Below are 25,067 nucleotides of genomic sequence, written 5' to 3' on the forward strand. Positions count from 1 at the left end.
TGTAATTAATATCTCTCTATAATTACACCTAATGTAAGCAGTCTCCACTCTCCAATTTAAAAACCAGGCTGGAAGATTATATTAAAAAACAAGACAACCAGACCCAACTATATGTCTTCTGAAAGATACTGAACTCACAGGCAAAAATATCCAGACTGAAAACGAAATGATGAAAAATTATATTCTATCCAAATGGAACCCAAATAAGGAGGATTAGATCCTCTCATATCCAACAAAGCAGGTTTCAAAGCAAAATAAAATACAGGGGACAAAGAACATCACTTCATACAATTAAAGGGAGCCATCTAACTTTTGCATTTTAAATCAAATTTACTATTTTGACATAATTGAAAATTTACATTCTATTGCAATAGATAAGGAGATTTCAAGTCTGCTTTAACTGATTTCTTTCAATGTTAATGTTGAAACAAATCTGCAAACAGGGTATTGAAATTAAAGTAGTAGAGGCTCAAATTTACATCACAAAAATCCCAGATGTCATTCAATATCCCCTTCATTTAACTACTGCCAAATCTTCTCCTTTTCCTCTGTGAATGCTAAAGAAATCTTCATCATTACAATTTTGTTTTTTCAGAAATGGCATATTAATGTAATCATACAATATGTAGGCTTTAGTAATTTCTTTTTATGTTCACAAATTTGTGGCAATTAAACTTGTCTGTTATGTGTATCAATGGTGTATTCCTTTTATTAATAAGTAATATTATATGAAATGACAATACCACAATTTTTTAAACCACTCAGTAACTGAAGTACTTCTAGATTCTGTGCAAATTTTGGTTATCATTAATAAAACAGCCATAAATATTTACTTGACAGAGTTGTGTGTGTGTCTGTATATGCACATGTCATGTTGTGTCTTCCTTTTTTTAAAAATTTATTTCAGATAGGTTTACAGAGTGCAAGGGTATGATTACATGTTTAGAGGTTTAAGAAACTGCTAACCTATTGTTCTGAAGGGCTGTACAATTCTACTGTTTAATAGCAATGCATGAGTAATCCAGTTTTTCCTCATATACTCCAATGTTTTTCTCTTTTAGTGTTTATTTCAATCATTTTATTCTTCATTCATATTTATGAATGACATTTTTTCTCATTTTAATTTGCATTTTTATACCAGCTAATGATTTTGAGGATCTTCTTGTGCTTTATTTATAATCTTTCTTTTATGGAGACATGTATTTTCATGCTTTTTCTGTTTTCTAATTGCATTCTTTGATTGTTTACTATCTACTTTAATATGATCTTTTTCTAATATGTGATTTTAAAATATTTTCTTACTGTCTGTAACATCTTTTCATACATTTAACTGTTACTTTCACAAATCAGAATTTATATTTGTTCATTTGTTTTAAATTATGATGAGTTCCAATTTGTTAATTTTTCCTCTTATGGATATTGTTTTGAGGTGGCAAGGTAAATAACTAGTTGCTTAGATTACAAACTAAGATTTGCTCTAAATTTTTCTGCTAGTTTTCCAATTGTATATTTAGCATAGAAGTCAAGATTCATGTTGAGTTAATTTTTGCTCCAGTGTTATATTTTTTAAATGTCTTTCCATATCAGTTAATATGACTATGTGACTTTTTTTCTTGAGTATGTTAATAAATGTGCATTGCATTTATCAATTGCAAATATCAAATCTTCCTGCTTCCCTGGCACTAAACTTAGTTATGGAATGTAATAATTTGAATTTATATGTATGCTGAAGTGCATTTGCAAATGTTATATCCATGATATTTGCATCTTTATTAATCAGGGATATTGGTCTATAGTATTCTTTGTACTTTGGTTTTAGCATTAGGTAATATTTCCATAAAACAAGTTTTCAGTGTTATCTCACATATTCTGGAGGAGATTACATAAGACTCTTCATTGAATAATTGGCAGAACACACTAATTCAAACTTTCTGGCTATGAAATTTCTTTTGGGATGAGTTTTTCAATTACAAATTTAAATTGTGGAGCATGCAACACAATGTGAATGAGGCACAGTGTAGTAGAATGTCTATAACAGTGCATCTTGAGCATGTTTGTTATGGTATTTTTACTATTTTTTTCAATAGTTTAATGAATTCATAGTAAGAAAATTAAATTCCTCCACTGTTTTAACAGCCTAACATAGATCTGAGAGATGTTTTAATGTTTTTACTGTTTTGTGCTATATGTCAACCTTCTATTATGGCTGGAGAGGTGTTTAGAGAAAAATGTTGTAAACAGTTCTAAGCTCTCCCAGTTCAGAATTTCTTGTGTAAATTTCTTGAAATTACCAAATGGACAAAATAACTTGTATAGAATCTAAGAATGATTGTTATAGATGGAGAGATGTATTTTTCTTCAAGTTGACATTACAAAAAAGGACTTCTTACGATCATCTGGCATAATGTTATAGGGCTTGAAGGTAGAGGTCAATGGCATTAATTTGTCTTCTAAAATTAACATCAGTGTACTTGGTGGAAATCTGTATTAAAGCCTCAATATTAGCAACTACAGAAAAGACATGAGGCAATATGTAATTAAAACTACATTTGCTTAAAAATCAAAACCATGATTTTCAATTAAGATACAGAACTATTTTGGAATTGTGTTAAATTCTCTATGTTGGTGTTCTCTCAAAATTTATGCTTGAGGACCTAGTACCTCATGTATAGTATTAAGAAGTAGGGATTTGGGGATATTGATTAAACCATGAAAACTCTGCAAATAGGTCAAAGCAAGACATCTTGCTTCCTTCCTCCAAGTGGAGGATGCACCAATAAAATATCCACTTTTTTTTTTTTTTTTTTTTTTTTTGTAGCAGGAATTGAGCTCAGGGACACTCAACCACTGAGCCACATCCCCAGCCCTATTTTTTGTTTTATTTAGAGACATGGTCTCACTGAGTTGCTTAGTGCCTTGCCATTGCTAAGGCTGGCTTTGAACTTGAGATTCTCCTGCCTCAGCCCCAGAGCTGCTGGGATTACAGGCATGCACCACCACACCAGCAGAAATTATCATTTTTAAAGTAGAGAATGTGGCCTCTCCAACCACTGAATCTGTACTTTGATCTTTAGTCTATAGAACTATAGTCAATGAATTTCTATTACTGATACATTATCAAGTTTATGCTACTTTATTTTAGCCATTGAAAGCAACTAAGACAGAAATTGTTACTGGAAAAAACGAAGTGCTGCTATAGAAAAATACCTAAAAATGTGATAGTAGCTTTTGAACCTCTGACCAGTGATCCGCGCTGGCTTCATTAAAGAAGGTTCGAACCATGAGCAAAATGCTAGGGAGTTTTAAATTAAAGAGTCAAGACTCTAATTACCCTTAAAAGCAGCTCCAGGACGGCTTCTCCTAGCTCCAGCCTCCAGCTACCTAATGGGGTAGTGGGGTTTACTGAAGACGCTAGTGAGAGAGAGAACACGCCAGAGAGTGGACTTTTATTGGGGAACAAAAAATTCCGGGGAAAAATCCCATCCAATGAAGGTTAAGGGAGGCAGCGTCCCAAGGTCAGGGGCAAAGATTGAGTCTTCCAGGCAGTGGCCAGACATGCTTCTGCACAGACAAGCCCTCAGACCTGGAGAAGGGTGGGGAAAGCTCTGACACAGCTGTGTCTAAGGTCCTCTCACCCAGCCAGGGAGGTAACTCAAATCAAGTGCGAGGATGGCCTCCCACAGGAACCAGGTAAAAGGTTGAAATTCTGAGAGTTTGGAAGTGAATGCCAAGAATGAAGCACAAAGAGGGATTCTAGTGAAGTTTCAGAAAAAGAAATAAACTGTGGAGAAAGATTTAATCTTATTACTAAGTATTTGTGATCAAAATGTTGGAAGAATTAGGAATTCTAAAGGCCATTCTGATGACATCTCAAGTGGATGATAAAAATATACTATTGGAACCTGTAGCAAAGACTTGGATGTATTATGTTTATCTCCTAGTGGTTTGTGAAATTTAGAACTTGGAAATAATGAAATGGGACAATTCACAGAAGAAATCTCTAAGCAAAATATTGAGTACCTGTCAAGTTTTCTTTTGACTGCTAATAGCCAAATATAAAGGAAAAAATGATGAATCAAGGATAGAATTTATAATCAGTAGATTTGGAAACTTCTCACCCTAGCTGTATTGTAAAAAGTATGTTCAGAAGCAAACACCAAGACTGAAGGCATTCCCAGATGATATCCTTCAATCATTGGAGGAGATTAGAATGCATGGGTCAAGACCAGATAAAATTCATCAGTACAATGAAAGAATGAAATCAATGGCATTTTGAAAATCTTCAAGACTGCCTTGGGCAGGTCCTTCAGAGGCACAACCAGGAAATCTCAGCTAAATCCATGTTAAGCAGAGTGTTCAATCTGTTCGAGTATGACTATCTCCATCTAGATATCAAAGGGTTTCTGAGCAGTGTAGAAAGCCCCCCACTACTACAATGGCCAGTGGATCTGTAGGGTCAGGGGCACCACAGAGAATATTTATTAGGTCAATGCCTACTGGAGATGTGAGGTTGGCAACACCCTTAAGAACCCAGAATGGTAGAGCCTCTCAAATCCACTCCAGTCTGGCATAAGCCTCTGAAGAATGAGAACTTATTAGATAATAATCTTGTCCCCACCCTTTCATACTGACCTGAATAAAAGAGTAGATTTGAATAAAGTGATGCATATTTTAGGGAAATTTAATAATAAGTGTTGGTTTAATAGGCTTACTGTAATATAGCAGATCTAATAAGTATCTAAATAAATTGTGGTTATATGTAACAATCTACAATTTAAAATACCTTCAGCATTCATTGGCATTAGGGAAATTCACTAAGGCCTAAATAAATTTTCTGAAAGTAAAACACCACATATTTTGTATCTTATAAGGAAGCAGTTACAAATACTTGTTAAGTATTTTAGTATATTTAAAAGGGTTTAATAAAACACTATTTTGATCCTAAGTGAATTTTTTATATATAATTTGTGCTCTAAAAGGTATTTAATAACCTAGATTTGAAGTCAGTGGAACATGTATAAAGCATTGTCAGTTTAACAGACTATACACATGTATAGATTTATCACAAATAATCAGCATATTTTGAATTTTATCTTTTATTTTTTGATTGTCAATGTTTTAATACTATGATAGATAACATCTTCTTTCACTCTTAGAACAATACCAGATAGCCCACAGTATTTTCAATAATACAAGTTCTCAATAAATACTAACTAAAAAATTAAATGAGCAAATGATAAAATTCTTTAAAGGATTTTGTCAACTGTCTTTTAGAGTTGACAAAAAAAAGAAAAGAAAGAACAGTTCTATTTTCTGTCAACACAACATTAAGCCACTAAATAAAATCGAATACTTTTTTCCTCGTGCTTCACCACAGTGAAATATCTGCATGTTCAGAATCTTCCTTTCTTTCTCTGTCCTGTCCATACTACTAAGAAAGATAAATGGAAGCAGTACTTTCTTTTTTTTTTCCTCTGTCCTATTTCTGACCACAAAAACTGTCACAGTGATCTATTAACATTGTGGATTTCTTTCTTCAGTCCATGTGACAAGGTTGCTATTTTTGAAATAAGTTCTATCTTTTTGTTACAGGCACAATGAATGATTAAAGGTTTCAGCACTGGAAATTACTAAACCTTTGTCTAAGAATATAGGTGATCTTAAAGTTGACTTATTGTGATAAGAAGAAAAAGTAGAAATTTCACTTCATCTGTCTACTCTAAATGTACAAGATATGATATGATGGGTCATAATGAAAGGCAGGGGTTATTCTTTTTCTACTTCTAGTGGAAATTTCTTTTATGGAACAGAGAAGTACATTATCCCAAGTTCAACTCTTAAAAAAGAAGAGAATAAATCTCGTGAAGGAGTAAAATTGCTTTTTTCTCGTCTTTCATAAAACTTCTAAATATGTCTATTTTTTTCTTTGCTTTTTTATGTTAACAGCTGAGATTAAAATAAAAGTTAGTACCTTACTGACACATATTAATTATTCTTTTAATAAAACAGTCTCAGCTTTGTTTTGACATTCCTGGGAGAAACATAAGATGCAATTGAATTTCTTAAATCATCTTATCACATCATATGATGATTTAAATAATATTAGAGTTAACACATAAGCATGAAAATTATCATTATTTTAAAGTAGAAAATAAATTTAAATTTTTCCTACTCTATTTGAAGTTTTATTACAAAGTCAAAATCAAGAGCAATATCCAATAGTGATGCTGGTATTAGTTATCCTGGTTACAATATAAAGAACTTATTTTTTTTTTAAAGAGAGAGAGAGGAGGGAGGGAGGGAGAGAGAGAGAGAGAGAAAAGTTTAATATTTATTTTTCAGTTTTCGATGAACACAACATCTTTATTTTATTTTATGTGGTGCTGAGGATCGAACCCAGCGCCCCGCGCATGCCAGGCGAGAGCGTTACTGCTTGAGCCACATCCCCAGCCCAAGAACTTCTTAACCCTAAATTTTCTATGTAGATATATAAAGATTCATAATTTGTCCAACGTGATATTCTGAAAACATGAAGTATGTATGCATAAAAGAGATTTAAATAACAAGTTAGCTTTTTATTTAAGGGTTCTAATTCTAAATAGTTAAAATGTGATAAACTATATAAAATACTATGAGAATGTACAAATTTGTATATTGATCATTACTTCAGATGCTTCTAGGGTCAAAGTAGGAAGTGAAAGAAAACTGTGTAACTGAGGGTCATATTCTTCTGCTTGAATCTAATCTTCTCCTTCCACATTTAAATCAAAGGACTTCTGGAAAACAACCTAACATTTATTGGAATAACTTATTCAATGCATTATATAAAAAATGTGGCTACAAAATAGCAACTGATAGCACTTCTGTACTAGGCATGCAATATCTTTATTAAATATTTCACATGAACAATCATTTTTATTTAAGAATTCATGGTAAAACCCCTGCTATATTAATTGTAGTTTTATTTTCATAGAAAAGAATCAAGTCTAGATTTATTTCCACTCCCTCAAAATTTGGATGGGCCTCTGACTTACTTGAATAATAGATAAAATACAGTAGAAGTGATATTATGAGATGTGATTTTTTTCTTTTTTGTTTTTGGCACTAGGGATCGAACCCAGGGTCTCATTAACACTAAGCTACATTCCAGTTATTTTTATTTATGTGTTTTGAGAAGGGGTATTTATAAGTTGCTGAGGTTAAACTTGAACTTGAGATACGAGTCTCAGCTTCTTGGGTTGATGGAATTACACGTGTGAGCCACCATGCCTGACTATATTATGAGAATTGGAAAATTAGTTCTTCAGAGGTCTTATATTTTGTATAATTTCTCATTTAAAATATTTCTCTGTGTCATAATGACTTGAAAAAACTCCTTGAATTTCCACTTAAAGAGTGATTCCCAGCTGTCCCAGCTGGGCCAGGTCCCCAGCTTATCCACCAGCTAAACACAACAGCATGAGAAAACATAGGTAGGATGACTAGGCCAACCACCTTGAACATGATTTCCTAAGACGTGAACTGGCCTGATGCACAAGGACTTTTGATTACTGAACCTATGTGTCTGTCAGACATAATCAGTGTGACAAAAATTATAAATGTATCTGAATTTGTAAAGGTAGATACAGCAGTCAGTGAATCCAGATTATTATGACTCTGAAATAGGCAAGGTCTCAAATGGTTTATAAAATAAAACTGGCAATCAGGACTGATTATATGCACATATCTGAGCTGCTCAGTTTAACCAGATTGTCAGCATGTCAGTTGAAGATACTTACTTACAAGTAAGAGAAAATTGGACTTGAACTGGTTTGAGTAATAAGAAAAATAATTAACTCATTCAAGCATGTATCCGAAGTTGGGACAGTTATCAAGACAGGCAGATTCAGACATGAATTCAGAATAATATTCTAAAAATTTCTGTCCTGCTTTTCTTCAAATTAGCATCTAAAATGTTACTTTCTTCTTATGAGTGCCTCATTGTTATAATATGATGGCCAGGAGAAACAGGATAAGACTTAAGTCATTTACAGAAATTGAGCAGGGATTACTCTTAGATAAAATAATTACAAACTTTTGTAGAAAATCTTTTGTCTCACTGCACTAAGTTCCTCTTAAACCTGTCACTGACAAGTAGGTGTAACTGCTGTGATTAGAGCTCTTAATCAGCTGGAATTTAGATGGAGGCAGCTACCACTCAACCACACAGGTTGCCTACACAAAAGATGAAGGCCCACAGAGGGCAGCGATAATGAATGTGAGACAGTAAAATGTTCATGGGAGACCATTTGTTTAGGCTCTCAAACTCTGCAGTAGTAGTCAGTATTTTTAGCATGTTCATTCGTGTAGATGATCAATTCATGCAGTTGGTTATTAAGTTCAGATCAGTTAGTCCGTCTAAGCATTTCTCTCCTACATTCTTGTGAGTAGGTGAAGTCTTATGAAGGATTCTGAGTGAGGCTTACCTGTGTGAAAGAAACCTTAGGATCATTTTGTAATACAGGTCTCATAACCTAATTTTGTCTTTACATCCAGTGAACTCAGTATCCAATACAATGGTCACATTTCCCAACCCTTCTCCATTAAGTTCTGCCCAGATTTTGAGATGATTAGTTTATTCAAGTCATAGGGATGAGTTAAACATGTTCATCCTCTTCCAGAACCAGCAACTCCCATCATATGTCTTAGGCAATATGCTGTCAGGTTTCCAAGCTCCACAGAAAACTTTCTCTTATTCAAAATGATCCAAATTCATGGTATGTATAACCATTTTGTTCAACCACTTCAGATCCGGGTTGTAAAGGATTATGTTAGGTCCTAGAACAAGATTGACTTAAAGTGAGTCTCTGTGACCCCAGGTATAATATATGTCTCTCTGGAAAAATCATCTAACCTCTCTGAACATCATTTTTCTCATCTGTAAAAATAGAGATATTATAGCACCTATTCATCATGTTTGCTTGAAGTTTGTGTGAGTTTAATGAGGAGATGCATGTAAAACCATAGAAAGACGCTGCTTAGGACAAAAAAGTCATACAGTCTGTTACTGTACTCTACCCTATCCACACACCATAGTTGCATATATGTAAAAAGGTGTAGAGTTTATTTCTTCTGTGCTGTATATTTATTGACTGGATTGATTAAGTGAAACCTCACTCAGCTGAATCTGGGGAAACATAATAAAAACCATGACCAGCTGAGTCTCACAGAAACATGGATAAGCACTTTATAAAGAAATATAACACCACAATTTGCTTAGTCAACTAGATTTGAAACCTCAGAGTAATTGTCTACCATTCCCTCTTCTCCACAACCAATTAATTCCTAAATCCCACAGATTTTCATTCTGTAAACTCTTTCCCATCTGTCTCTGCTCTTTGATTTACAATTCCATCCTCCTAATGCAGATCTGAATTAACTCTTTCTCAGCCTAGATTATTGCTTCTGATTCAGGAAGTTTTTATTCCAACTTATTCTATAGATTATCATTAATGCCACTACTTCTTTTTATTTGGCAAGATCTTTAGATAGCTGGGATAACACACACATTTAGACAAATAAGGAATATTTTGATTTGATGAATCTTAGATGCAATTCTTGATATTTCTACTTTGGGAAACTAAGTATATATATATATCTCCACTTAGCTTTCACATAGATTTTACAAATAAATATTAATAAAGAAGAAACCAGCTGTCTTTGTACTTAGCTACAAATTTTTGCACCCGCATTTCAGTCCTTCTGTATAGAGTGAAATCTCATATGTTAAGGCACAATGTTGGTAGGGATAGTCTTTGTAACCTAATACTGGGGAATTCACACTGACTAAAGTTTCTTGCTTTTTTTTTAATTTAACTTGAATTTGAACTCACATCTTTGAACATGAATCATTCTCGTTTGCAGCAGAAAGAGATCAGACAAATACAGAGAAGTGTGAAGAACTGCATGAAAACCAGGAGAAAGTTAAAATAATCAAAGAGAAAAAAAGTACAGGTAATGACCAAGGAACTTTCATTTGAGAACACAAGGACATTCACATTAATGAGGTCTATCATCATTTTCTTTTGAACACTTTTGACCCAACAGCTTTGAATTTATGTGATGGACTCAGAGTTGCTACTCTGATGAAGTGGAACCCTTTCCTAGTTCATGTAGGTTTAATTATGCCATTTTCTTTCTGATAATTTCAATAACTCTCCATTAATGATAACATTGCCTATAAACAATAGCTACTCCCACTAAGAGGATTTAACACCATGCTATATATTTTGAATCAAATAAGGCCATATTTTTTTTCAAACATATCCCAAACTTTTCAATGTCATAGAGTTAGTGTATTATTCTATTTTTTCATTATTTCTTCCCTGCTTTTGTCTTTAATTTTTATATATTTTTTCTATTTTTGTTTTCAGCATTTAGGACTTGCTTTCATGATCCAGAGACAATTACAAACCTTACTTCTTCCTGCTGACTTCATCTTCCTGCCTTCAGGCTGTGTTCTTTATAAATATAATGTAATTTTGGGGGTACATTTTCTTCCTATCTATAAAAAGTTCATACCTTAGTCTTAATACACACAACAATAAAAAAGATCTCATTGATTAAAGATGGTAATCTATAGATTTCTTTCTTGTTAATGAAAAACATTCTGTGAATATACATATAAACGCACTATTTCTCCTAGAGACAAGTTTAAAAGTATAAATCTGAGTAATCTAACTTCTGAACAAAAACCCTATGTGGTTTTTCAGGCCTAATAAAATGTAAGCAAATGCTTTATCTGGTGGGCCTCAAAGCAGAGCACTCATCCCAATACAATAATTGGTGTAGAGCTAATACATTGTAGGATCTGAAGGGTATTTCGGTTGGAAACTCAGGTCCCAGGAGCTGAGTGTAGCCAAGTGCTTCTTATGCATAGTTTTGTTCCTACCTTAGGGTTACTCTTCAAAGTTCATGACCCTCTCTCTGACCCTTACAACCATAAAAAATAGTAGCCTTTTTTGTGGGCTCCCTCAGTGGTAAGCTGACTCTCACATCTGTGCTGATGCCACCACTGTGTGCCATCCCACTGGAGGAAATGCAAGTGCTGGTGAGGATGGCACTTCTTGTGGTTCAGCCTCTTATTTATACCATCACAATGATACAAGGTGTGATTGCTACTTTCATTTTGGCTTGATGTCTTAAAGCTGCTCTGCAACTAAGATGTCTCAAGCTTAGCTGAGTTCCAGGCAAAATCATATCTTCGCTCTGCCATTGTCTTTGTCTCCAACTCACATTGTTGTAATAAGTAAATTTATAAATTCAAAATGACTTACCTTGGTCTACATACCCTGATGATCTGGGTCTTACTTTACTCTCTTAGTTTGTTGTACATTATCTACCGCCGTGGTAATAAATTTCTACCAAAGAGGCCTTATTTCTATATGTGAAACTGACAGATTTTTTTTTTTAACAATCTCACTGCACTGCTTCTTCTTCCCCAGCATTCTATTCCCTGTGTTCTCAAATGCTAGGATCTTTTCATTTCTATAACAAAAAGACATGGAAAGGACTATGTATAGGAGGAAGAGATTATTTGGAGCTCATGTTTCAGAATTTTCAGTCCGCAAATGACTGACTCCATTACTCTGGGCCTGAGATGAGGAGGATCATCATGGTGGAAACACATGGCAGAGGAAAGCAACATAGGACATTGCACCAAGGAAGCAGAGAGAGCTCCACTCACCAGGGACAAAATGCACACCCCAAAGGCACACCTCCTGTGACTTACCTGCCTACACTTAGCACCCAGTTAATCAACATTAGTGGATTAAGCTGCTTGTTAGGTTACATCTTTCAAAACCTAATTGTTTTGCTTCTGAACATTGTTGCATTGTACCACATATAAGATTCTAGGGGACACTGCATGTCCAAACAATGACATTTGGCCCCTGACTCCCAAAATCTCACGTTCATTTTTTCATAATGCAAAACACATGTATTTCATTCCCAAGAATTCATAGTCTTAAAATTTTTTGCATTGTCCAAAATTTCAAGTCCAAATCTGTCACAAGCCATTCATGGGCTGTGACCTATACACATTTGAGTGTATGAGAGGACTGATCTAGCCTTATGCTCTTTTTGGGCTGTTTGATGCATGTGTGCCTTTTCTGTCGCTCTGCCTGTGATCCCACACAGCACCTGAGACGGGCATGAATAGCCAAATGTCAGTCAATCTGCTTACCACAAGACATCAGCAAGCAAGACTCCACCCTCCGAAACCCAATTCCTTGCCTTGTTTGTGTGGAACTTTCTATCAAATATCTTTCCCCTAAATAAATAGAGGGTTTGGGGGTGTGCTCTCTCTCTCTTGCCTCTTGTCTCCCTTGCTCCAATTGCCTTCTAGCATTAGAACTGACACTGAATTTCTCAGAGCCATGAATACTGTGCTGCATTGAAATTTTCTTCACCAGATAAATAAGCCCATCACCTTTAAATTCAGCCTCACTAATGTTCTTAGGACATGGGCAAGAATAGACAACTTCTTTGCAAGAACATAACACAGATGTCTCTATTCTAATTTACAATAGCCTCCTCCTCTGAAACCTCATGAGCCCTGTTTTTACTGTCTACACTCCTACAGTCATTTTGGTCTTCTTGGGCCCCACCAGAATTGTCTATTAAACTCTACTTCCAGCATTTCAATTTTTCCAGCTCTCATCTCTAAACTTTTAAAAATTCCTCCCACAAACTCCAAGAAATCTCCAAAAGCTTCTGAACCTAATGGTAAGATTAGCCACTGTGAAAACCCTTTCTTGTCCATACCAATTTCTCCTTTAGTTAGCTTTTTGTCACTGTGACCAAAATATCTGAGGGGGAAAAATGTAAAGGAGGAAAACTTTATTTGCAATTTACAGTGTCAGAGGTCTTAGTCTATAGATGCCTGACTCCATTGCTGTGGGCATGAAGTTAGGCAGCACATCAAGATGAATGGGCATGGAAGAGGAAAACAACTCAAGGCATCACAACAAAGAAACAGAAAGAGTTTTCCTTACCACTGACAAAATATATACCAAAAAGGCACACCCCCAGTGACCTACCTCTTCCAGCCAAATCATACCTGCTTATGCTCACCACCCAGTTAATCCATATCAGTAGATTAAGCCATTGATATCTTATACCTTTCACAACCTAATCATTTTGCCTCTGAACATTCTTGTACTGTGCCACATATGAGCTTTTGGGGGACACTACATATCTAAACCATAATTGTTATTTAGGTGACACAAGTATTGATTTTTCAGAGTGTTTTTCACTCTCATAAGAAAATCAGCTGATACCCATTTCTTCTCTTTACATTCCTGGTATTTCTCTACAGTGCTCTGTACTGCATAGGACAAGTGCCTGCAAAATAATATATGCACAATTAATATTTGTTTTGAATGCATTTATGAGTAAATAAATGACTAAAATGAGAAACAATATTGGCTTTGTATGTTGTGATTTTATTTGTTAAATTGCTTTAGACTATTTTCCAAATCACCAAATGTGCTTCAAATGTATGTTTTGGTTAATTTTTGCTTTAGCATATACATCCCAATTTAGTTACCATTGTCTTTTGAGTGGTTATTTTATGTCTCCAAATATATTTTAGCAATAACAAAAATGCTATTTCAATGTCCCTGATCATAATTTTGGCATAGCAACATATAGGGATTAGGGCCATCAAGTTTAAGTTAATATTTTTGAATTAAAGTTGTAATTCTGAAATTTATCTAACCTAATAAATGTTGAAAAAGTTGCATTTTTTATGTCTCTTTTATGATTGACTATACTGAAAGTAATAGGTTCATAGATTAATAAAATTACATATAAGATTAAATATCAGAATACTTAGCATATAATGAATATTAAATACTTTATTTCTCATTTTATACAATTGATTTACATAACTTAAAGAAGAAAATTTACTGGCTCAAAGACAACAAATATTTAAGGTTATTGATGTGTTAATAAAATATGCTGCACAATGCTTTACACTTTTTCTTGTGTTAGTGGTACTTGCAGTGGAGGTTTCTGATGTTTAGTTCTAGTCCATTTTAGTATCTGGTATTGTCTTGACCTTTTGGCTGTTGAGCAGGGCCATGCAATTAGTTCCAGCTAGTTTGTTCTGGTACAGGGGACTTGTATTACTTCCAGGCCATAGCATTTAATTGCCTGTGATTGTCTCTTCATCTCTCTCCTCGTTTTCTAACAAGATAAACCATGAACTATTGTATTGAGATGTCAAAGATTGTGTAGCATAACTGAGAGGAAAAATAGGTCCCTTCCTTTCCTGGATTAGACATGGTCAGAAAGTAAACTGAAATCCTGACTCTGTTGCTGCTTGTTAATTCAACATAACTTGGTCCCCCAAGGTTTCTACAGATATTTTGTTGCACTATTGTAATTTACAGGTACTGCAGAGAGATAGAAGAGAGAAACAAATGACCAATAGGTTCTAATCCTGTCTAATTTACAATAAAATATTTTGTGAATTGGTATTTGCAGATAAATTTGGATATTTTCAGAGATATTAAATAAATGTAAGATCTTAATATATTCCATTTATATTTATTGCAATAAAAGTGCAGCAATAAACATATGTAACACAAACATACACATAATACATACTTTTACTTAAAAATTTCCATTTTTGATTTTGTCTTTTTAAATTACATCCATATTTCACATCGATTTTAAGAATTTCATTGCATACAATTCATTTGTATCTCACTTAAGTTGAAACTTCTTTAAAATTTATCATTTGGCTTTTAATTTTGTGGCAGTCAATTAATATAAAGATTTCTTTAACACTTAAATCAAAATATTTTTGTTTTTGTTTTATTTTTCACAAGTCATTTTTTCACAGGGAAAAACCACAAACTGCAAAATTGTAATGTTTTAAAGTCCTAGAGACTTGAAAATCAGAAACATATTTATTCATATTTTAATCAGACTGAAAGACCCAACCAGAATAACTATAAAAGTGGAAAGATTTATTTGGAGGACTCACAGTTTCAGAGGTCTTAGTCCATAGAAGGTTGGCTCCATTCCTCAGGTATTGAGGTAAGGCAAAATATTATGGTGGAAGGGTGTACCAAAGGAAGGCAGCTCACATGGTGATCAAGAATCAGAGAGAGAGAGACTTAGCTTGCCAGATACAAATATGTACCCAAAGCCACACTCCAATTCTTATCTCCCCTAGCCACACTCTAGCACTTCAGTAACCACTAAATTAATCCCTATCATGGGATTAAATCACTGGTTGGGTTAAGATTCTTACAACCCATTCATTTCCCCTCTAAACCTTCTTTCATTGTCTCACACATGAGCTTTTGGGGCACACCTCACAGCGAAACCATAACAATTCATAATTTCTAAAGGATTACCATGATTTTAATTACAAGCTACTTTTGTATTCATTTGGATGAAGCTATTCTGTGGCAACAACAACAACAACAACAAAATTCTTGAAATATCAATGCCTTTATAAATAAAATTCTGACTTTACTGAAGTACCTAATAGCACATGAATGAATAAAGGCAATGTGGTAGATATACACAAAGAAATTCTATTTAGCCATAAGAAAACAATATTCGGCCACTTTTGAAAACATATAGAAACCCGGATGACATTATTTAACTGAAAAAAAGACAAAGAGAAACAAACAAACTACGTGATTTACTTACATTTGCAATCTATAAAAGTTGATTCTGCAGATATAGAGAGTAAATTGTGGTACTAGATCCTGGAGAGGTATCAGGGAGGAGTTATGGAGATATTGGACAAATGTTAAAATTTTTCAGTTAGATATGATATATAAGTTTAAGATATCATTTGTACAAGAGGATGACTATAGTAAATAATAGCATATTTCATTTTTCAAAAATCTAAGACTATAGAATTCGTGTTCTCATCACAAAATAATAAATATGTGAGTTGAGAAGTTAACTAGCTCAATTTAGCCATTCCAGAATGTATAGACATTTTAAAACATTATGTGAATGATAAAAATATTCAATTTGGGCTGGCTGCAGTGTCATATTCCTGAAATCCAGCAGCTTGGAAGGTTGAGGCAGGAGGACTGGAGGTTCAAAAACCTTAGCAAATTGTCAAGATCCTGTCTCAAAATTAAAATTTAAAGAAAGGATGGGGATGTGACTCAGTGTTTAAGCACCCCTGGGATCAATTCCCGATACCAAAACAAGCAAGCAAGCAAACAACCAAACAAATAAAAATTTTAAAAAAATGTTAACTTTATCTTCACATCTAAAAATTAGAAATAAAGATTAAAATGTTGTACTTTTCGTTTTTTATATGTTTTACTTTGGATTCCAAGTGTTATAATTTAGATACAAGGTGTTCTCTAAGAACTCATGTATAAGATAATGCAGGAAATTTTAGAGGTAAAATGAATGAGTTATGAGAGTCTTAACCTAAGCAATGCATTAATCCCTTAAAAAGGATAACTGTAGGCAGGTAGGGTGTGGCTGGAGGAGCTAGGTTACTGGAAGTGTATCTTTGGACTTTATATTTTGTCCTGGTGAGAGCTGACTCTCTACTTCCTGGTGTGATGTCCTGAGCCACTTTCCATTGCCATACCCTATCAACATGTTTTGCCCCATCTCCAGCCAGGGGTAATAGAGTCAGCTAGCTCTCTATGTACTGAGTCCTCTGAAATCATGAGCCCCAGAATAAATGTGTTTTTTTCCCCCTCCTCTAATTGTTCTTGTTAGATCTTTTGTTCAGAGCATCGAAAAAGCTGATTAAAATACAAAGTTTAGCCAGGTCTTTCACATCTGTGCACAGAAGATAAGAGGGCTAGAAGGTTGTACATCAGCTCTGAAATGCTTCAGCCTTAAAGAGACATAATATGTCTTGTAAAAGAGGCTAAAATTACAGTGTGGTAAGTGACTGTGTTACTATATTTTTTATAATAGAATAATGCATGTTACTTTATAAATACCAGAAGAAATAAGTAAAACTTAAAAAAAATCAAACTTTAATACCAAATTTTTACAAGTAATAAAGTTTAAATCAATTTTACCAGAATACTCTTCATTATAAGTAATAGCAACTATTTGCTTAAGCCTATAATATACACATATCTATAATATATCTAAGAGTTATGTAATGTTAGACTTAGATATTATGTTAATTTCAAAACACAGAAAAACATATAAGTATAGAAGGATTAAGTGATAATTGAAAGAAGTTTTAATGTCTTTCTTCATTACCATTAAAACATAGAGAGATATTCTAAGGACTATTATTTTTAAGAATATCAAATGTGAAAAGGCAGAATGTTGGGGACAGTTTTTATTCACAAGGAAATAATTGATACTGATCAAGAAAAGGCAATATTGCTTGCTGTCTCACATGCCCAATTAAGAAAGGTATTAAACTAATTTATTATATTTACAACTCTATGACTAGAGGTAAAAGTAATCTTTTAATTCTATTTTTTAGTTGTAGTTAGTCACAATACCTTTATTTTATTTATTTATTTATTTTTATGTGGTGCTGAGGATTGAATACAGGGCCTCCCATGTGCTAGGCGAGCACTCTACTGCTGAGCCACAACCCCAGCCCCAGGTAGAAGTAATTTTTAAAAATGAGTCAAACAGTCACTACATTTTGGGTCCATAAGTATAATTCAGAAACCTGAATGTAAACCAAAATTGTGGTGGAATAGCTATAATAGTGCTAGAGATTCAGGACAGACTCATCTTGTTTCTGGAATGAAAACAATGTTGCAGCATTTCTACTTTTCTCTGTTATTTCAAGTGTTAGATAAGGCTCTCAGTGTATAAGAATGAAGGCTGTAATTCCAAAAGACCCACCTTGAAGCTTAAAGAAACTTTACATCCATTCACTTCTACATTCAGTTGCTTCCAGAAAATTGCAACAGGTTTCTTTTTCATTTTCTACTTATCTCCAAAGGATTCACAACTTGAGATTCTAACCCAGAACCATATATATCAGTCATCATTCTGTTAGTCTTAACAAATACCTGAGATAAATAAACTGAAAAAGAGAGAATGTTTATTTTGGCTCCCAGTTTTGAAGGTTTCAGTCCATGACCAATTGGTCTTGTTACTTTGGGTCTGTGGAGAGCTAACCCATTGTGACAGGAAGCATGTACTGAAGCAAACTATTCAAACTATTACTTACTGCCATCATATTCAATACTATATTCAACATGTACCAGACTCTTTAACCACATCGTCTTCTAAACACCATGTTAGGGTCAGAGAGAAATAAAAAGACTGAATTCCCACTGTCCCCTTCAAAGTCATGCCTCCAATGATCTAAAACCTTCTTCTAGGTCTCCTTCTTAACAGTTCACCACCTCCTGATAGCACCAACCTGAGAACTAAGGCCTTAACATACACAGTCCTTTGGGAACAGTTAAGATCCAAACTACAGCAGCAATGACCATTCTGTAAAAAAAGTATATAAAATTGTTAAAAAAAAAAAAAACATGGCAGGCTTTGCTACGTTAAGACAGTATCAAAGAAACACCATGTTAGGGTCAGTGGAAAACTGTATTAAACAGTAATATGTTCACAAAGTTGCTTAGCAGATTTTAATTTTTTTTCTGATTCCCTTTGCATAGTTGCTTCTGTGAATGTTTTCTGTAGAAGAATACGGAGGGCCCAAGAAGTCTGTCAAGGAAAACTGCCCTACTTGCTCAGGTTTACAAACATTTCTCTTTTGAAGGTCTAAATTTTTTATTCCACTTTAGCCTAATTGCTTTCCTCTCTTTTGATTCATAAAAAGTCCAGAGTCAATAATTACATTATTACATTATTATTTTTTTGAAACATATGCACTTATTCTTCTAAAACTACTTTTGAAAATAGACACCTCATTTCTAAATAAGGATAAATAAGTAAATAGTTTATGTCTCTCTGCATAAATTTTTATGATTCTATTATATAGAAAAGAATAAATTTGAGATAGATTACATGATTACATTTTGAAATACAAAAATTAACTTTAATACTCATCTCAATAGGAGGGCTACTAACTTTCTCAGTCTTAATTCATGGTTGCTTATAATTTCAACTTGACTTTCCATTATAAAAAAAAAATGCTGCTGTGAATACTTATTACCCCAAAGAAACTGAACACTACAAAATGGAAAATATGTAAATAGGTAACATTAAAGAGGCCAAACAAAGTACTCAAAGATTTCAGTGCCCATACACACTATAAGAAAAATATTCAAATTAATTTTCTCCCCAGGAACCTAATAAAATATACTATTTAAAACATAAAATGATGGTGAAAAGAATGCACTCCCTGTTTATGGTCAAAACTGTCATTATGGAAAATGTAATGAGCCTTCAAGAATATATTAAGGGGAATGTAAATGCATCACTGTTCTCAGAGTGACGTAATTGTAATTAACCTGTTCAACAAGTAGACCATATATAAATTTTATGGCTTCCCTTTTATAAGAATCCATTTGTATGCACTCCCTATTAAGTTTATCAGAGAAAAAAATTCCATCGTAAAACATTTCAAATTATCTATGAAGTTTATATAGATATTTTGAAAAGCATTGTTTATAAACCAACCATAGTATATAAATGAGTTCTATTGCTTGATTTTTATTTTTTTGGATTGGCTCCATGCAGACCATAAAATACCAAAGAGATCTTATTCCTTTTAATAAATTATCTGAATTCCACATCAATGACTTAGAATTAAATTCAGACATCTGCTTTCTTAAAGTCAAACACAGGATATTATTGAAAACATCTTAAAATACTCCATTAAAAAATAGATTATGCTTTTTGATCCTTTGCCACCATATCAGCTCAGCTGTAATTTGCTTGTAGGAAAAAAAAATCTCAGAGAATACGTACCCTTATGAATATCATAAAAACCTTTTTAAAGGTCACATAAAGTAGTTAAATTAAGTGATGACCACAAAAGTTAATTCTCCCTGCTAATCATACTGTATTTTTCCAGTCCATTATTTTCTAACTCTTCTTAAACATGACTTCATGTACTTTTGCCTCTCTGACCAAATGCCTAATAATTCCACTCCAGCATTCACTCCCAGTGCATTCTTACTATTCCCTAAAGACCTGAAGCATTAAGAAGAGAACTTACATGAATTACTGCCATCACATTCAATACTATATTCAACATGTACCAGACTCTTTAACCACATCTTCTTCCTGCAGTTCTGTTTCTCTAAGGAAACTGCACTAAATCTTTTCCTGTTAACAACTTGAAAAGTCATCATTCCAGCAATTTTGTCAACTCCTAGGAACATCAACAACTTTTTTTCTCTTTTCTGGATAATTTCTATGAGCATATAAATATTTTGTAATGTTGTACACACAAATCTCAATTGTTCCTTTTGATACTGGCCAATTTTTCTCCTCCCCAGTTTCTAGCAACATTTCTCCCATGAGTATGGAGGGAATATAATTTTTCTCCTATTAATGAGTACCATTTTTTTAAATACCCAATCAGACTTGTGCTTCCTCTATGGTGTAAAGTGTTCCAAAAATATGATATCCATAATCCAATGGTCAAATCTGGAGTATTTAAAGTATTTATGGTGCTTTATTTTTCTTTACTGATTTACTTAACAGAAAAAGTTTTCACTGCTGTTGACAATATTTTATTCTTTAGAGTTACAGAGTAGCATTTTCTTCTAAATTTCCTCTTGCCTTTCTGTTTCTGAATCAATCAACAATTAAGCAATTTCCTCCTTTGTATCATATCTCATGATAATTTGATTCAATTACTTTCTTTATAAAATATTGCTAATGCTGATTATTATTAAGATAAAAGTTGAACAAATTATGATCAACTTGCACTTTAGAATACAAACTTATGAAAAAAGATGATAAACTACATAGTTATTATATTGAATTTTAAAACAACATGTATTCATGCTCAGCTATTTAGATCAAATAAAATATATCAAAATTTTTCCCATGTTATAAAATATTATTTAATAAAATCTTCTGTTATGATTCAGTCTTATGCACTCAATATAATCTACAAGCTGTAATGTAACAGTGAAGAATGTCAACCTTTGTTTCATTCTGTGTGATTTTATCTTAGTTACCTTCCAAATGCTTTCCAGTTCTAAAAAATGTGTTCAACATATCTTTCCCAAACTCTATTATTAACATCTTGGTGATAAATGTATTTCTTTGAGATGGAAAATACTTAGAATTTCTAGTTTACAAATTGGCATGGTACAAGATTTTTTTATGTGTATTTCCTTACATAGCATTACAATTTATTTACATAATTAATATTATCCTTAAGAAAAAGATGAATTCTCCCTGGTAAAATTTCCATGGTAGAATGTGTAGCCTGACTTTTTTCTTTATTGCTATTAGCATGGTGTATCTTTCTACTTAGCTTTACCTTTTGAACTTATAAAAATATAGTTTTATCACAAAAGTTGGTTTCTTGTAAAAAATATAAGGTGCAGTTTATTGTTTTTTAATTTACTCTGACAACTATTTTTTAAGGTTTGTATAATATGTAACTATATATATTATATGTTATAATACATATAATAATACATTCTTTATATGCAATATTTATGTATTATACATATGATACTATATTATGTATGTGTATTATATATTATATATATATATACATATATATATATATATATATTTTTAAGGTTTATATACCATTCACAGAAAATGTGATTACTGATAGCTAGATTAAAAACTTCCATATTATTAGATGTGTTTATTCTGTCATTCTTTTTTTATCCTTTCATATTATGTCTTCTTTGATTTAATTATTATTATTATTTTTTAGGTTCACTACATTTATTTTAAAAATCATAAAACAATGTTTTTACAAAAGAGCATTACATTCTGCACACTACTCTGAACAGATGCCAGGGACATGTGGACTATTGTTACTTTCCTCCCTGACCCACCCCCAAAAATGTTTACAGTGACCACAAAGCAAGGTGCTCACAATAATTACATGGGGGATTTTTTAAACCACCAACAATGAACAAAAAATAAAATTCACTCACTCTGTGGATGTTTCAATATTTCAATATTAGTTTTTGCGTGCCCTCCCCCCTCCCCATCCCTGTTTGTAAGGAACTAAAACATTACATCTGGTGAACACATCTGGTGTTCTGCACTACACCTCAAATGCAGAACACCTATGAAGCAGAGGAATGTTGGCTTTTTAAACAGAAGCAGATTAAAAAAAAATGCAGGACTTCTTCAGTTCTTCACTAGTCTTAGGAAAACTTTCCTGAATACTGCTTCACACTATAAAAAAGAAAAAATATCTTGCATCAGAATCCTTCAACATCTGCATACTGCTTCACACTGTTCTGCAGCAAATACTGTGCATTCTGTATCTGGTCCTGTATTCCTGCAATAGCAATGATCCGATCTTTGGATCATCAATTTTGGTTGAGGCTCCGGACTCATGACGGATTTGCTTAATCCACTGACCACCTTTGCCAATAATAAATCCAGCCAAATCTTTGGGAATAGTTACTTGTGTTGTAATAATAGGTACTAAGATCACCATATAAGCCACGACCCACGCATAGGAATAATCATATCCAGAGCCACCCTGTGGTTCATAAACCATCTGCCATTCTGATGGGCTCCATGTATCTATTGCAGAGTCCCAAGTTTCATCAGCGCTGAAACCAACCATGCCATCGAAAGGATCTCAAGGTCTTCCTCTTCTGTCATAGGCCATTAAATCTCATCCTCTAGGTGGTGGTGGTGGTGGAAGAAGAGGAAGATTCCGAGCTCTGCTCCCACCCCGGCCACCTCGACCAGAAGATAAGGGTGGGAGTCCTCCACGAGGGCTCATATCATCATAGTCTCTTCTAGAGGGAGGCATGGGACGCCCACCCCTGCCAGGTGGCATTCTGTGGAAACCGCCCCTTCCTCACATGGGAAATCCCACTGGACGGCCAAACATCATTGTAAAACCACCATAATCCTGTTTCATCATAAAATTTAGGATCATAAGGCTGTGCAAGTCCTTTGATGGGAGACTCAGATATAAGATCAAGGATAATCTTTATGCACTCTACCACCCTATCAAGCTTCCCTCCAATAAGAATGAGCAACCAATTAAAAACAATAAAATAAAAATAAATTAATAAATAAATAAACAAATTAATTAAGAATGACTCTGTCAGTGGAATGAGGGCAGAATTCCTGGAAAAGCTTGATTGTTGTCCGAGTCTTCTCTTGAAGTTCTTTGATTTTAGCACCTTTGACCCCAATAATTCCTCCTACCAGACTCTGATGAATCAACAGTCTCAACTCCAAAGTCTCTTCCTTTATAGTAATGGTAATTTAAGCATTGCACAGCATCAGATTCCAGCCCAAGCTGGTTGCAATGGGTGATGGCAACTGCAGGCCCTCTTCCAAGGTAGGGATGATTTTCTTCAGAATTTCTCCAATTGTTTCAATATCAGCACTGATAGTCAATATGCGCTCGGGGCCACTGCTGTCTGGAACTGAAACACTGGCATTATAGTCTGTCTGGATAGCTTTAATATTCTTGCCTCCTTTCCCAATCACTGACCCAGAATTCTTGCTCTGAAGCAGAATTCGTAATTCAACCATCTCATCTGTTTCTAGATCTTTTAAATGCTTGCTCCTCTACCATATCTTCTGCAGGGCGCTTATCAAATTCACCACTGGTTTCGGTGTTGGGGAAGGTTTCCTCTGGCTGTTCAGTTTCCATTTTCTTGTATTAAATGGATATACCAATCCTGCCAATCTGCCGTTCCCTCACGGCTGCGCTGCCTCAGAGGGTCACAGCTAGACAGAACAAGTGCAGACCTCCTCGCTTTTAATTATTTTTATGATCCATTTTTATATTACATCTTCAGCATATCCATCTTATATCTGTATACATTTTAAACTTTTTTTTTAGTTTTTGTCCCCAAATTTTCCAATATGCATTTACATTTAATCTAAATTCATATTCATCTTAAAATAATAGCAATAAGGCTTTTCACATGTACTACCATTGTCTTGTACAGGTGTATTTCAGTTCCTCCTTCCAGGCACTTAGGAAACTGCTATCAGCAATCTTACTTATGTCATGTGATATAATCAGTTTTTAATTAAAATTTCAAAATAAGTTCAATGCATAACTAGATTATCTATAAAACCTGAAGGTTAAATACTAAATATGAAGTGTATTGCCAGATTGAAATTTTCAAAATAAATAAGTGCATTTTTCATTTTCAATTATAAAATATAAGTATTATATCTTTTTTCACTTTTGAAATATTCAGTGATCTTTTAATTAGAATATTAATGCACACTTTCTTTTCTTAATCAGGCAAGACAATATATGTGAAGAAGTATCTGAAAAAAATTCTCATTGATGAATTATGTGAATTTGTACAAAAAAAAATGATTTACCATGTGTTTTGCTCATTTTAGACCCTTGACAAGAAGAAAAATAGTTAGACATATTAAATTATACTAACTAATTTATTTATAATTTAATGCATTTAAGATGTTATATTTATTTGGATGAACTGCATTCTTCATTTATTTTCTATGTATTAAAACTTGCTTAGAGTACTTAAAATGCAACTTATTTAGGCAGGAATAATGATCTTGAATTATCAATACTAGACACTAGCCTTAAGCTTTTCCTTAATATTATGAAGAAATCTCAAATACAGAGCTACTGTGAAACCACCATAACACTCCAGATATCAAGAAGAGATAAGCTATACATCAGGAGAGAATTGCCAACCAGTAGCTCCCATGGAAGTCATTACAACACCCCAAATTGGTGCACACATTTATCTCCAAAGAACTCAATCTGAAAATACATAAGTAACTCAAATTAACTTCCTCAACATACTATTAATATTTGTGTCCCTGGGACTGAAGCACTACATGAAGCTTGGAAGGGTTTAAAGAATTTAGTGTTGATATAAGAGTTCCTTGAGGTGTACTATTCCCCAAAGTAAAAAGAATGCTTTGGCATTCAGGACTCCAAAAATACCATGATAAAAATAAAA

General features: G+C 33.6%; 1 pseudogene across 1 annotated transcript; it reads right to left on the bottom strand.

The window, feature by feature from the left end:
- Nucleotides 1–22,251: 22,251 nt before the first annotated feature.
- Nucleotides 22,252–23,643, bottom strand: LOC308649428 (heterogeneous nuclear ribonucleoprotein K-like; annotated as a pseudogene). Its single transcript has 2 exons — nt 23,400–23,643; nt 22,252–23,203 (listed from the first exon to the last, which is right to left on the bottom strand). The product of its transcript is annotated as a heterogeneous nuclear ribonucleoprotein K-like (transcript).
- Nucleotides 23,644–25,067: the final 1,424 nt, after the last annotated feature.

This window comes from Spermophilus citellus (genome assembly GCF_964194105.1).
Source record: "Spermophilus citellus genome assembly, chromosome: 5".
Classification (NCBI taxonomy): domain Eukaryota; kingdom Metazoa; phylum Chordata; class Mammalia; order Rodentia; family Sciuridae; genus Spermophilus; species Spermophilus citellus.